Source organism: Polyergus mexicanus, unplaced genomic scaffold (assembly GCF_030449975.1).
Source record: "Polyergus mexicanus isolate NDT 795.1 unplaced genomic scaffold, iyPolMexi1.0 SCAF_11, whole genome shotgun sequence".
In the NCBI taxonomy this organism is placed as follows: Eukaryota; Metazoa; Arthropoda; class Insecta; order Hymenoptera; family Formicidae; genus Polyergus; species Polyergus mexicanus.
Window position 1 is genome coordinate 7322751 of NW_027223331.1, and position 16307 is coordinate 7339057.

The following is a 16307-nucleotide window of genomic DNA, read 5'->3' on the forward strand; positions in this document are numbered from 1 at the left end:
TTCTAAGTTCCTAGTTTTTCGTTAATTATTTGTCGATTACTTATCAATTATTTATTGAACAAGGGCCAAATGCATTCGTTTAAAAGAGCCGAAACATTAATGTTACGTATAATTCTATCAGTTATTTATTATTATGCGTTTAATTACGCAATGTATTATATGCAACTTGAGCATATATATTAAATAATGATCCAAGAGAACTTTTATCTGGTATCGCTGGCTTCTTTCGCGAAAAAAGAACGGCGTGCGATTATTAAAGTTCTTCAATATTCACGCGGCGGTAAATTAACAATTAATTAGGATCCGTCAAAGTACTATTTTCTTTGCGTCTATTTGCCGTTTTCTTTCTCTTATCTTTATTTGGACTCGGTACTTCTCTCTTCAATCTTCATCTTCCTTTTCTGTATAATAACACACACCGAGGAGATATTAGTTCCACGATATTTTTCTTCGTTTGTTCTTGAAACTTGGAAGTTATATTTGCCAGAACGGAAACAAACGCTTGTCCCTCCTTCTCTGTCCCTCCCTGTGTCATCCGGCGTCGGCTGACGTACGACGATTAAAGTGAAATATTGGCCAAGTTGGTGGCGAACGTGCGGTAGGAATCTCATTTGCCAGCGGGTTAAACAGCGATCATCGTTCGCACAGCTGCGAATTACTAATTGCTGTTTGACTCGCCGGCTCCTTAACTCCTCAAATTGAACCGAGTATCCGTAGCCGAAAGTGCGGTCGACTTGACCGAGTTTGTTTCACAGTTTATCGACTAATGTCTTGCCGCTCGACCGCAAAACCTCCTAATACAGAACTATGCGATGCTATAAGCTACGTACGACTATCTATAGCAATAGCTTTGACGATTCTTTTTACGAAGAACTATATATTAACTCTATTTACATTCCCTGAGGAATGTATTTACAAAGCATAAGGAATAAATACCTCTACTGCATTTCATCAATTCTGTTCAATTATGCGATAGAAACAGAGAAAGAGAGAGAGAGAGAGAGAGAGAGAGAGAGAGAGAGATGTTCGGTATGAATTTATCATTGGATTAGTAATGAAACTTTCTACGATTATTATATCTTGCGTAACTAATTGAAACTATAAACTACTTCTCGATATCCGACTGTATAATTCTCGTTTCATTGCGCGTTTCTATGTATGGTTTGACGGAGTCCTTTGTTTTACCACGATAAGCGAGATTTCGACGATGACTCGAGAGTTAACGAGAGGTCGACGTGTTCGACCCCGAAGGATCTCTCGCGGTTTGTTGCACGACTCGATGTTTAGACTGCTTAAGTCAATCGACATATTTATTCATGCGAATGCCAAGAGACAACTGCACGCTGCTATGTAAATGCAAATTACGGTTGTCTAGTGGAATTGTTCTTCCGTTGGAGCGTTTGGCCACTTGATTTACATCGAGTATTATCAATGTTGTCGCGTTCACATAATCGGAAAGCGCCGGCCAGACTTGGAAACACCATGATCTCGCTTTTAGCAACTCGGGAAAATGCATCTCGTAAACTTCATCGGGAAGAAGGGAATTTCCCCGTTCTTACACCCCCGCACCAAGAAGCGTTGCCGTATCTTTCGCGATATGCTCGCTCGTTTGTATTGCTGCCTAAAGGACGGCAAGGTGTAACACAATCGTTTTATTGGCTTTGCTATGCTCGACTTTGTGGCAAGATGGTGGTTGTACGAGCGCGAGAAAATCGAATTGTTATATATCTAAAGTATCGTTTCGTTTAGTAACATTTTTTGAAACGTTACTGCGCATGCATGATACAAATGCATAAATATTTATAACGATACTAAAGTAATTTCATATACATAACCGGATGATTGATCGAGCGCAGTTTAGAGACACGTAATGGCAGGGGAGATGGATCGGAGCATGCGAATTGACAAATGTCACGAGCGTGAAACTAATGACGAAATTCGCGCAGCTTTCGATCATCGCGCGCCGTTTTGTTATTTCGCGCAAAACGATCGAAATTTCCACTTTGCCGATCCGGATGAACTTCGTTCAAGGATGCAACGTTATCGCAGCCTCGACACTGCACGGCCATCCAGATGTCCGATCGGCGGAGAGCCGACGATCGTCGCTCTTAAGGGAACCCTCTTGAAGGGAACTCGCTCGTTTTTTCCCTTCGAGAGTCACTTATGCCGAGATCAGTTCTTATCTTTTTTACAAGTGTGTTTACCGCCGCGGTTGCGACCGTTTGTAGCTACTTAAGTAGACGTGAGGCTAAAAAAGATAGGATACGAAACGTCACTTTATCTATAAGATGGAGTAGTATTTTTCGGTTGTCGCGATAATCGATTTGTTTGTTCTTTCATTGAGGTTCAAAATTCAATTTTGTTGGCAAAATCAAGGCATTCGTACGAACATTATCGCTTTTTTACAATCACTTTACAATGATTAAAAAATATTTAATGACCAAGTTCAATGAGTGATAACGCACGGTATGACTTTTGAGTAGCGGAGTTAAGATATTTCTTGAAAGGACTCATCGTGCTCTGTGCCGTCCTTCTTACCGGTTCTGCTTCTTCGCGAGACGTCTTATTGCATATCTTTACGAGATAACCCCGGGGGAAGATATTTTAGAGGACGGTACATTGAAAGTTTCTTGCTAAGCGTTTTAATCTATAGTATGTTTTATAGTATATTTTATGATATTTGCGTAACTTCCGGTTTTGTGCCTTTTGTATTTTTTATTCGAATATAAGCAGATCAAGATAAAATTAACATCGTTTTACGGTAATTTTAATTTAAAAGAATATTTATTCATTTAGTGTTAATTATCTTTAATTAATTATTTCTATCAGTTAAAATTAAGTCAAAATTTTTTATTTTTATATTTAGTTTAGTTATCATTTGTTGTTTTATTATTTTAATAAATAATTCTTTTAAAAAACAAATAAAGTAAGGGGTGCATAGGATGATTGTAATTTTTATGGCATCAAAACTTGGCAATTAAAAGGATCGCTCTGCGTATCTTTGATCCCTTTACATAGAAGAAAAAGAATGAGAGAACTGACGTGTATCTCGTGGTTTATGATAACTCTGTTCTCCGCAAGAAGCTTCATCGTAATTTTTCTTTCTCTCTCTTTCTTGAATAGAGCCCGTTTTCTACGCTAGAAATTATTTACTCATGTCGAGAATGCGATGAGCATCGTTCTAAGAGCAGCCCGAGGTCTCACCTACCAAGCGCTCGCTATACTTCTTGTCAGGATTTAACCACTGAGAACTAGCCCCTACGGCGGTCATTCTCTCTTTCTCTCTTTTACCCACTCTCTCTGCCTCTCGTCCGCTTCTACAAGATATCATTACGCAGATAAAACCGCTTTGCTGAAAGGCTTTCGAGCTAATCGACCGCCGCACCGGCTTCTACGCTCTCATCGAAAACGTGCGTTTCCTTAAAATGTTTTAAGCGCACGTGGAATGCCAATGTGCTGATCAGCATGCTGGTAATCCGATAATCCGCGATATGCGCAATATAATTTTTACATTAACCTTTGATCGGATTATTTTCTGGTTTTTCATAGTCTTAATTATGTTGTTAGATTTTTTAATCTCTTAATTTTGTTATATTTTTATTTCGTAAACTTTACTGAAGAAATGGTTACGCGCGAATGACGTAAGTAACGCATATATAATACGCAGACTATCATTTTTTTTTTTTTTTTGTGATTAAGGAAAATCTGGAAATAAATATAACTTTTTTATTATACAACAGCGTTTTGCAACATTATAATCATACGACGGATCCAATTACACGCGAGAGAGCTAACAATACGGTACGGGAATCATCGGGGTGGTCTTCTTGTTAAGGCAAAGTATGCCACAGAAGCCGTATTGTAATCTTCCGACTTTATGCCATCGTTTCTCGAAGTTATAATCACGTTGCTCGGCAATTACATAAGTCGAGCTTTTATCCTGCTGGCTATTTTTCTATAGTTGGGAGTTTTATTAATGCATAAATGTTATATCACTTACATACTCTCTCACTCTCGTTAATAGTAGCGTATCTCTACGTTACAATTATAATAGAAAAAGATACGAATCAAATTTGCTTCTACTTTCGTCATTATTAAATCGCTAAAAATTCTACATACCTATATGTATTTTTGGTAGCAATTACGATTAATCGTGACAAATGTTTATTATTTCTATATTACACATATAATTCTATACACATATATTTGCTCGATAATATTACTTAGAAAAATATTACATAATTTACAAAAAATATAAGAAAGACATCGAAGAATTAAGGCACGCACAAGGAGAGCTCAAGCTTATCAGATTGCAACTCGCTCCCAAGTCGCTATTAATCATATTTATTATTTGAATCATTATCACATTATTATCGCGATCCATGAAATCAATTAACTGCAACGAGAAATATCTCTTAGAACATTCAGAGTTAATTTGCGTCAACGGTCAAACTTTTTGCGTCATCGGTTGCCGTAAAAAGAAGTCTGGCAGATCGGAGGTAACGTGTGTTTCGCTCTCGCACGAATACGAAAGATGCCATCTGCCATCTGCTGTGGTCATAGTATGAAACGGACGCTGAAAGACCGAAGATAGGGAGTGAAGGAGGGCGACCGCTCGTTCGTTGTCGGCTTTATCTAGTATCAGGGTGCACACTGTCAGGCGCCGTCGGACGTTCGCCTCGCGCGATCCCATCATTGGACGGCGTATTAAAAGCGAAAATAAAATTATAGGAAATCAGCGGAATATTCGGCGTCTTCGTGCGGCTGTGCCGCTGCACGTTCGGCGGCTTCAGCCGGTAGATGTAAACAGGCGCGTTCATCAAGGATGCTTGCCTGCCTGCCCGGTTGCCTACCTCATGCATTTTATTTGTCTTCTTGCCCCGCGGATGGCTGGCTTCTGATAGTATTATGTTCCCTGAACAGCTTTAGCTTCTTTGTTTCGCGGGATGTTTCCAATGACTTTTCGCATTGGAAACATGTACGCTATCGGTTGGAAAAGAGTCGAAAAATGCTGACGGTTAGGTCGTGATCTCTCACAGGTGCTTTATGATCGCTCTTATAATCTTTGCTTTGCCGATCATTTTTTTTGTTCACGATACTGTATTCACTCATTGTTCACGATCCTTAGTTAAGTAATTAAATTTTTTATTATTGAATATTATTATTAATCGTTATAATAATCGTTGAAATATGAGAAGAATAAATGCAGATATTATGAAGTCGATAAGAACTACGCGAATAAATATCTCACTCGGGTGATATTTCATTCTTTTATACACGTGGAATTTTACTCTTTTGAAATATCGAGCGGTCGCCGGGAAAACGAAATGGCGACAGTAAATAATGTCCATTCGTTTGTAGCGTCATCGATAAATCATCGGGCGTCATGACGGGAAATTGAACTTTCGAGAATACTTATGCCCATTCCATGTTATTATTCATGTTGATAGTGCGGGAGCGTAAAAAGGGATACAGCAGCGCGTATTTCAGAACCATCGATTATAAATAACGTCGCAATGTTTCCTTGATTCATCCACAACGTAGAACGCATAAAACTTCCGGAGAGAGAAGCGGTGGCGCGGAAACGAGGTGACGGAGAGATTTGAAGCTGGACCTCTTTTGTGATATGTTTTCGCATTAAATTTTGTTGTTGGGACTGTAATTTTTTAGATTTACTGTAAAAATTGCTTTAAATATTGAAATATCCCGCGAGAGAAACTTGAAAAATTATTGATGTAATCGGTGGTCCCCAGAAAAAATAATATCAAAAATAAAAAAAATAGTCTCTAAATACATTTTCGTTATATTTTTATAAGAATAGGGAAATGGAAACGAGACGTAGTTGGAGTTTGCATTCCTTTTTTTTTTTTCGTACATCATTTCTCCAAAACTTGTGATACGATGTATTTCGAGATATGGCGAGAAAAAAGAGAAAATCGAAGCGCGAGGAAGATGAAACATATGGGAATCATAAAGAAAGGGGAACTCGAAATGTGTACGATTGTGTCCGATAAATAATGCAAATCTCGCGGAGCCCTCCTAAGCTTCCGCAAGCTGCTTTGTAACGCGATCAGGATTGGTTGCGAGCCAACCGTTCGCGCGGGCGTCGACGCGAAGCATCTGCGCCACCGACCCGCGAGAATTTATGTTCGGGGCGCGTTGTCTAAGGCGGGCCAACAACGGACCGTCGCATTCGCACAAACCAGCCAACTTACCCCCCCCCCCCCCCCCGAGTACCCGCCAAAACACACACACACACACACACAGGTATAATACCGTTGAGTTAATTACACTCCATGAAACTTCCTTCCGCGGTCTTGTTACATCGCGGCCCACCGCTGTCATCCTAAAATGATACAGATGACCCACTCTTGGCTCCGCATCTCTTGCTACTTTCGCATGTGCTTGCGAAACTATGACGATTTTAATTGATTTTATTATTGGTATCTTCAGGATTTTTGAGACAGATAGGATCTAATGTCACTAACGCATTTGATCATTTATATTTGTGTAATTGCAAGCTCAATAAAATTGTGACGTGAACGTTATGGAACGGTTTTCATATTTTTTATCGATCTTAATATTACGGGAAATATATCATTTGGAAGATTTTCGTTGAAGAAAAAATCTGAAATACACAATACTTTATTAAATTTCTTGGCTATAAATATTGTTTCGTTCTACAGACTCTATATAAAGTTATTTGCGTTAGTGTGATTTTCGCGAGCTATTTGCTAATTTCACATGTGCTCTTCATACTGACGAAGAATGCAATTTTGACGAAAGCAGAGATTGGATATACGTACGTAGGGAAGATGTATTAAGCCTATCGATGATGGCTTGGTCGATAGGTAGGTACTGTAATTACGGTAATGTTATGCGAGCTAATTGGAGGATTTTGTGAGAGCCGATAAAAACGAGATTACTCGGCACCGAAGTCGAGTTTTATACATCGGATATCCGAGAAATTGGCTATCGGCGTATTCTTGCCCGAAAGATCGTTATTACCTTCGTACCGAAAAAAAGATCAGGAAATCTCTCATCTGCAATATAATTTAATATAATTTTTTTGGCCATTCTTTTTTCTCCTCCGTTGTATCCCATCTATACCATTAATTTCGTAAATTAAGAATGTATTCGCATTATCGGTTATGCGAATTTCACACTCGATTCAGTCACTTTTTATTAATGTTGCCAAATCATTAATTTCGAGTTTGTGATATATTCTATTGAATTTTTATATTTCTTAAATTTAATTTATTTGTCAATTTATTTTTTGTTTTAGATACAATATACGAGATCAGGTGTATGCGTATGACCCGATAAAAAATTTATCCGGTATACAAAAGAGTAATAGAAGAATAAGAGAGGATGAAATTATGATAATATATAAAGAGAATAACAAATTAAAATTAAAATATATCACAGATTTTATTAATATTAAAGTTAAAATATAAAAGCGTTATTTTATTAGACAATTCTTTCGAATTGCATAGTTTATGGCTTTTGCAAAGAATGAAGAATTAACGACTTTCAATTACGACTTCTCTAATAAACAAACGGACGGCACTCTCTTTTTAACCTCTGACCGAGCAAACTTCTGCTCCGACAACTAGTTAAGACCTCGTATCGTACTTGCAGTCATCGGCTCCCTTTTTCTACAGTGGCAAGTTTGAAAGGAACAGCTAACAAGTAGCGCAAGTTGCGATAGAGAAAAAGGGATGTAGACGGAGAAAAGCAGATGGCAGGAACGATAACAGAGAAGAATATTGCATTGGGGGATCCGCGGCCGTGTGCTAGTTATTTCTCTCGAAGTTACGTCAACGACCGATCTTTACAACGTTAACGAGGACATGAAAAACTAAAATTAGGGAACGAAGGAAATGTAATAGTTTTAATTTTTTAAATAGAACGATTCCAGCATGAAATGGCAAATTTACTTCAGTACAGTCGTTAAGTATTTCTGTCGGATACATTTTTAATAAAAGAAAAAGAATGTATAAAAGTTTAAATCGATTGTTTAGTGTTCTCTTAGTTTTCAAAGACGAAGATAAAAGAAATGATACGCAAATGTTTTTTTTTTTTGAAAAAAGAAGATGACGAAAAGGACGAAAGGAACAAGAATGAAAGAAGCAAAACCGCGAGGAAAAGGGATAGAAGCGAGAAAAAAAAAGCAATCGCGAGATGCACATTCGATTGGATGCATCGAAGTGCGATGCGAGGGGTCGATGCATACATTTATAAAAGGGCTTCCGTTTAGATTTTCTGTTCCAGTAACAAGCGATTTTTATATCGTTAACAAGACGAGAGAAATAATAGCATGTACCATTATAAAATTGTTATAAAATATATCCAAGAGTTTATGATAAAGCGATAAGTGTATCGAATGGTTAAAAAATAACAAAATTGAATAAGTTTTATAAAGAGAGCAAATGCAAAGTACGCGCGAAAGACAATCGATCAATTAAATTATTAACGTAATTTCTTATATCGAAGAGAAAACAATTAGCTCCAAAATGATTAAATAATTCGTAGATGAAAAAGACTCATAGAATTCTCTCTATACATTGTTCTATCATATATCCTCTCTATCGAGTAAATATATGGAAAATATGTGCGTTAAGTTTACCGAGATGCGAAATAGAAGGAAACGTCAATAGGAAAGAGTTCGGGAGGAACGAGAATGGATATACAAGGTGCCGATGGACCTCGCGAGCGGATACACGCTGCGTAGAACAATACGTTAATACTAGAACGGGTGGAAGTAATGTATACCTACATTGTTCATCGTCGCCTTGGCATGTCGCCGCGGGACATTTGCACCCTGCCGAACACACATGTGCCACCTATTTGCGCAATCGTTACGTCGGACGTTGCGCGTGTACTCACGCCTACGCGACGCAGATTATCCCGAAAACGCATCGTGCAAAACGCACGTGCGATAACGAAACTACCGCTGTCGCCGCCATTTAACCGTAAATGTATAATGTTGAGACGCGTACAAATTAAATCTTCTTTTTTTTTTAAATTTATTTCTTTAAATAACGTCTATTATTTTATTGCTATTTAATTAAGAAAGAGAAAAAAGTCAGGATCGATCATTCTGTAATGTAGACAAGATATTGATAATGAGTCCTAGGAAAAGATTTAATATAAAAGTATATATAATTTAAAATGATATTACCTTTTTATATTACATATTATATTTTTATATAAAAAAAAAAAACATTACTTTAATGCAGCAAGATTAAAAAATTTTTTTTTAACTATTATATTATATGAAAATTTTGTAATATTTATATTGCGAAATACACAAAATTAACTGCAAAATTTTGCAAGCTAATTCAAAAATAATTTTATCGACGTAGAGAGGAAATATTTTTCTTTTCGAAACTTTGTAGATTGCGCAGAAAGCCCTTCGTTCCATTACCCTTGTATTGAGTGCAGAAGATAAACGATCACCGATGACAGAGATCTCGAACAGGTCGAGAGCTCGTGTCGTTCTCACGCTGAAGGAAATGGGCTATCGCTTGTCATTCTGGTTACTCATCAACTCCTATGCTAGGAAGGGAGAATAAGATCAACTCCTACAGAACTGATTCTACGAAGTATCTTGAAATTCTGATGCTTACATTAGCAGACTATAGATATATCGTAGGCCGTGGAATCTTTAGTAACACTTATTATTAGACCTTGTAGTTCTCTAACAACAAAGATAAAAACTGGAGACCAACTGGTTTCCAGTCTATATAAATAGCATTCAAGCCTGGTTATATTTACAGCTGTAGAATGAGAGCAACGTTTTAAAGTGCACACGTCATGCTAGAAACATCTGTGCTGCTCGATTATTATGTTGAAAGCTGAGATCAGAACTTTGACGTTTCTTTATTAATATATACGTATATATACGTACTTAGAATTATAAATTCAACAATCGATATAAATTAAGGAAAGAAAGGAGGAAGAGAGAGAGAGAGAGAGAGAGAGAGAGAGAGAGAGAGAGAGAGGAGGAAAAAGAACTGCTGCTTCTCATCGTTCTTTCTTTGCTGCTGACTATAAGTTAATATAATCGTGAAAAAGAACTATAGCCTTCAGTCTTGAGCGTGAGAACGACGTAAACTCTCGACTTCTTTGGAGTCTCTGTCATTGTTCATATTTTGCATTCGCACTCACGACGGAGGGAAAAACATCCATTTAATCTAGATATCAAATTGTGAAAAAAAAAAAAAGTATTTTTTTACCACACTCATTTATATTTCTAAATAAAATTTTTTCTTGAATTTCTCGCGCAAATTTGAATATTTTTATACTGTTTACATAATATCATAATACAATATTTTATTGGTAGAGAGCAAGTAGAGGTATATTACTACTAATTTAGAATTTTTAACATTTACTAGGTCAGTTTTATTACAGTAACAAGAGAAAATGAATATTTTTTTGCCGCTGAATATTTCCAGTCATTTATGACAAGACAAATCGAGTTTTCAGCTTACTCTGATTTATCGAAATCGATTTTTACGTTGGCCGGAACATCAAATTGGTACCGTCAATGTTTAATTTGTGACACCTGTAGGCAATGTCAATACCAACAAAAATTAATTGAAATATATGCTCGTTATAACGACCGCTTTCATCACCATTCGTAGCACGCGATAATTGATTTCTACAAACTGTGCACGAAGAGGATAAATGAACTTATAATTATTTTTACGTTAAACGCGTTATTCGTCAAGTTTTATCGAATAAAGCTATTACGATATACGATATGATATTTTTTCATATATTAATATTTGTTTGATATTTATAAAATTGATAAGAGACAAATCCTAAGAGAAATTTAAAAAATTTTTTTCCGTTAAAATAAAAATTTCAATGAGACAAATATATATATATTTTTTAAACATATATATCATAATATACAAAATGGTTTTTAGCTCTTTAACGACGGCAAATACAAACAGAAAATAATTTTATTTGCCTATGTAAATAATACTCAAAGCTGATTATTTAATTGCAGCTCCATAGCGCAGACATCGTATTAGAAATGTGTTTTAATATAGCTGAAGCATTTTTATTACACAAACGTAATTTTGTTATAACCTTTCAAATCTTTAAAAGAAATTGAAAATATGAAATATTATCTAACTGTGAATATATTATATTGTATATATACACGCGCGTGTGTTTACAATTCTTTTGAAATGTAAAGTTTACGGCATTACACGAACAAACTTCAAACTAAAATGTGAGATGATACTGTTATCTGTAAGCAAGGAGACGAGAACTCATAGTAACTTTAACAATGGCGAATGCGAAGTAACTTGCAACTCCAACTTTGTAATACTTTGGCCTTTCTAGCCGCTGACATAATGGCAGTAGGGATATATAATATTTACGCGGTAAACGTCCGTCGTCAAGTTCGTCCAAGTGAAAGCAGAGATTTTATTCAACAGCGATCACCAAACAGTATCATGAATATGAAGTGCGAATGAAACATGGTGTAAAAAAAAATGTAAACGCAAATATAGAGAGCAGGCTTGTTTCTCTCTACGATATTTGAAATAATCATAATTTTTTATTATATAAGTTTTATATTATGATTCTTTTATATTGATTATATGAGATTGGTATATCATTTCGAAAATGCATGCTCAAATTTGCATATTTCTATTGCCTTTCTATTTGCATATTTATTATACACGCATGTATATGAGATGTACGAACGCGCAAAAAAAAAGATCTCTTGGTCGTATATATTTTATTCGCGACGCTTTAATTGAACATCGGAACATGCTATGCATAACTGAGCTTTTGTGTGGCCTTATCTTTATCAATCCTGATGTTATCCAAAACTTGAATTTTTAACCGTTGAATTTGCTCCGCCGTCTCTCGGCAAGAAAATTCCAACGTTAAAAGAATCGGAGGAAAGTTCCTCGGATTGCGAGTAGAAAGACATAACGACTCGGTGGATATCAAGTTTGCAGGAACCATATCCATTAGCGAAAGAATGCCGTTTCAACAACGAGACGTTCGTGCTCATGGTAAGAACTTCTTTCTCCCCCATCTCTCTCTCTCTCTCTCTCTCTCTCTCTCTCTTTCTCTCCCCTTCCTTTCTCCAAGCAATTCGAGTGCATCTAGGTGTTAAGTCGATATCTTCATCGCGGCAACACGCAAATGAGAAGTGCTGCAAAAGACGCCCGCCAAGTAGAATGCGAGATCCGCGCGATCGTATGGATAATACGAGAGAGAGAGTACAATGCCAGTGTCATCCGCATTCCTCGTTTGTCAAGCGCACGTAAAAGCGAGATTAAGAGAACCCCTCCCTCACTTCTCTCTCACTTTCTCTCTCTCTCTCTCTCCCTTTTCTCTGTTTCCTTACTTTCTTAATCTTGGCCCTTCCACATTTTCCTCTCTCTCTCTTTTTCATTTCTCTTTCTCTCGTCCTCTTTCGCGTTGTAGATACAACCGTGACGGTTACAAACGATACCGGCGTTCCAAGGGGTTACAATAGATTTAAGTCACGTTCGTTCCACTTAATCCGCGGACATTCTTCCACCTACGAGCTTTCCCTGTTCGCAGACACGGGCTCGAATTTCTGGATTCGTATCCGACGACGTGAACGTAATTAAGATGTAACGCGTCCCTTGAATTCGAGCACGTTCGTAGCTCGACGACGTTGTAGAATAATTGTCGCGGTATAAGTAGCGCAACCAGAAAATACATTTACGATTAACACTTGAAATGTTGAAGAGCTTGTAAATATCGATGCGATAAATTCGAGATTGAAAATAAGGCATGCAGAATAATTTCTAAAAAGGTTGTGTATTTATGCGTATGTGAAAGCTTCATGAAACACACATTTTTGCGCGATATTTACCTTAAAACTCGAATGAGATTGAAACCATAAGAGATACATAATATTAACGTGCTTAAAATCATCAATCGTCGGTCCTGAATCGTAAATCTAATAATTGCCCAACGTTACGTTACGTTAAAAAAAAATATCGTAAAATCTTAATTTCTCCTGGATTTCAAGAGACCCACGATTTCACTCGGGATTCGCCACCCAATCCAGGTAATCTGGATACCTGCGACGTGGCAGGACGGAAACTAGTAGTTTCGCCATAACAATTTCGCGGAGCGGATAACGCGAGGGCGCCCGCTGGAATTACGTACAAATGGCGAGCGTTATCCGCTCGCGGGGGCGCCAATAAATCGTTTTATCCAGGCCGTACCGGCGCACACGGACACGCCGGCGTTTATTTAACTGTAAGTTCAGCCGCAGTGGCCATTTTTCTGAAACTATTCCGACCGGGGCCATTACCGGCTCTGGACGACCGAGACGTTAAAACCGTTTCCAGCGCGGCGACCCGGCTCGCGCATCTGCGATACGGCGCACAACTTTTGTCCTTTATAGGAAGGTCCCTTAAATATAGGACGACCTCGCCCAAGTGCTCGCCACCTTGCGTTTCGACCCACTCAAGATTAGAGGTTCGCGACCTTTAACCGGCGAATGCACCGTGTACTCCGTTCTCGGGAGATAAAGTCGGTGAAGCTGGCGCGAGAAAATTATTCGAAGAGCATCCGGGGAAAGTTGGCACGATGTAAATTTTCCTTCTCCAGACTCTTTAGTATAATATGAAAAATATTTCGCGTTTCCGTGAAATTAGTTGCATATTTATTGACAAAAAAGAAAATGAAGCTATATATGTATTTTTGTCATAAAATTGTAAGAAGCTATCGCTATTCACGATTTTAATTTAAAAAAAAACCAAAAAAAAAACAACTTTTTGTAACATATATCTGATAAAAAATTATTTTTGTTTTTACAATCGTCGTACTTATAATTTTATGAGCACATGTATGTTTCTTATTCAATTTCCATTATAAAGTAGACTTGATCAGATACTAAAATATTCTCGATTAAAAAATGATTATCGAATTAGACATAAAGATAGCCAGACTTATTAATTATCAACTTTTGCATTAATTTGTCGAAACCTTTATCCGACAATAGCATTATAATAAAAGTTAACGGTATCACTTGGATGCAAAATAATGAAGTAGTGTAAAATTGATTTTGACGTCCATTTATGGTTGCTGTCAAACTTCGAATTCAGTTGCTTTTTTATAAGTTGAAGTGATAAATTCAGAATTTAGATTCGAATATCAAGTATGTATTTAAATACGTGTTTGAAATTACTGTATTTAAATATCAACTCTTAATCACAATTCGTTCGAAATATCCTCGTCTATGTGTGTCACTTAAAATCGTAATACGGATCCAAGAATATTGTCCGAAGAATCGATGCCTCGATCCGGCTGTAAAAGAACCGATATACGAGACGTCAGAGATGGTTTCTGGTCGAAGGCCATTGTATTAGTCGCAATCACTTTTATTGAAAATGCGAAAGAGACTCAGGACCGTTTTACGACTCGCCGTAAACTCTTATACAAGTTATCGTGAAAGAGGTTGGCTAGATGCGTATAGGAATTTTTTGATCCAATACTATCGGTATTTTCGATATATCCTTCAAAAGTGAAAGGTCATCTATTCCGAGCATCGATAAAAATATATGACATTCAGAGACAATATATATATTTTTTCTTTGCTGAAAAAAATCTTCATAATAAAATATATATATTTTTATAAGTATACATTATCTACGCGTTCCCATAGACATGAAAGGGAGATTTTTATTAACTATAGATGTTTCACGCGCGTGATTTCTCAACTTCATTTATCGTGATCATTATTGAGCATTACTAGCCATTATTGATCATATTATTGAGCTTACAATTTATATCAGCTGTCAAAACTCATCAATAAATTTTAATCATGAAAGCAAAACAATGACAACGATTCTCGCGAATAGAATCTTAGCGATTGCATCTTTCGTCACATAAAGAAAGAATAGATGAATTTGCGTATAAACACCTATGCGTTTCCTTCCGCATCTCGCGGAACATAAAGCACATTGTCCTTGAGAGGGATGCGGGGATTTGCGGAGGCCAGGACTCGCGCAGGATGTCCTGAGCCACAATGCACCATCCACGTCGTTCTCGCGATACACAAACGTGGCTCTCGTTATTGCTATTTTATTGCTCGTAAATCCTTGCGTGTCGCACATCCCGCTGTAAAGGATACGAGCGTATCCCTTAAAGGATGTCTCGCTGGCCGCTGCTATCTCTGTGAGATGAGACTCGCCTTGATTGAATGAAGGAATGTCTTTATATGTCCAAAGATTGTTCTGTTAAAATGAAATTTTTATTTAATCAATATTCAATTGTATATAATATATAGTTCTTTCTCTCTCTCTCTCCGATTTTATATGCACGTTTTCTTTACTCTTGCGAGAGGTGCATAAAAAAAATACAAAATTTCTTTCCAGCTTGAGTGATATGTTTAATCTTTGATAAAACGCGTAGTGGATTTTTCAGTTTTTTAGGATACATCATTTATATATATTTTGTTTTATACTCTTTGTTGAATTCTGTTGATAACAGTTACTGGATGGATATCTCTATTGTTGTTAGCGTTATACTAGAAAGCTGGTCCTTTTTTTTTTTTTTTTTTGTATGTTTGTGTAACTGATGTGCCTCTCGGCGATTTGATTCCCAGGTGGATAGGGTCGTGTTCGTACTTTTCGCTTGTTTCCTGCTGATTCGCGCGCTCGAAACGTTACGTGATTAAACTCACCGCGTATAAGTTTCGATCGCAGTCATTGATATTCCGTACTTCTCTCCATCTTCCTCTTTTATTTCGGTAAACAAAGATATGTCCTCGTTAAGGTTCGACAAATTGTATCGCAGACGCGAGTCACAAATTGCGTGTTGGAATTTGACTTGGCCGAGAGTACAATCTTTTCGTACGCTTGTTGGGAAGTTTATTCGGTTTCCTCTTTTAAAAGAACATTCACTTTTCTCAGATAGACCGCTATAAGTGCATCAATGTTGCAACGAGCAATATTTAAGACAATATACATCAGTTCACAATTACAGTAGATAATTATTGTTCACATTTGAAATATTCTAAACTGCATAGTGTTGTGTGTGATTCAAAGATTAATAAAATTATAAATTGTTTATATCAGATTATTGATCAGGAATTGATATCACGGGAATTACAATACATGTGTCATTAACTTGATTAAATATTAAATAGATTGATATTAATATTTAATCAAAATATTACGATAATAATCATATGCACTTTAAATTGAATTTATTTCTAACAAGCTTTCATGAAATGCGTGTGAACGACTGTTATCTCATCTCTACTGACGTATGATTCTATCATCCGG

At 36.8% G+C, this 16307-nt stretch overlaps 1 protein-coding gene and 1 non-coding gene across 2 annotated transcripts in view; one reads left to right on the forward strand and one right to left on the reverse strand.

Moving 5' to 3' along the window:
- Positions 1 to 16307, forward strand: part of Alpha-man-ia (alpha-Mannosidase class I a) — a 348789-nt gene that overhangs the window by 80606 nt on the left and 251876 nt on the right. The window lies entirely within an intron of this gene.
- On the reverse strand, positions 9407 to 9615 carry LOC138937979 (small nucleolar RNA U3). The gene has a single exon (XR_011447627.1). It is a non-coding gene; the product is annotated as a small nucleolar RNA U3 (small nucleolar RNA).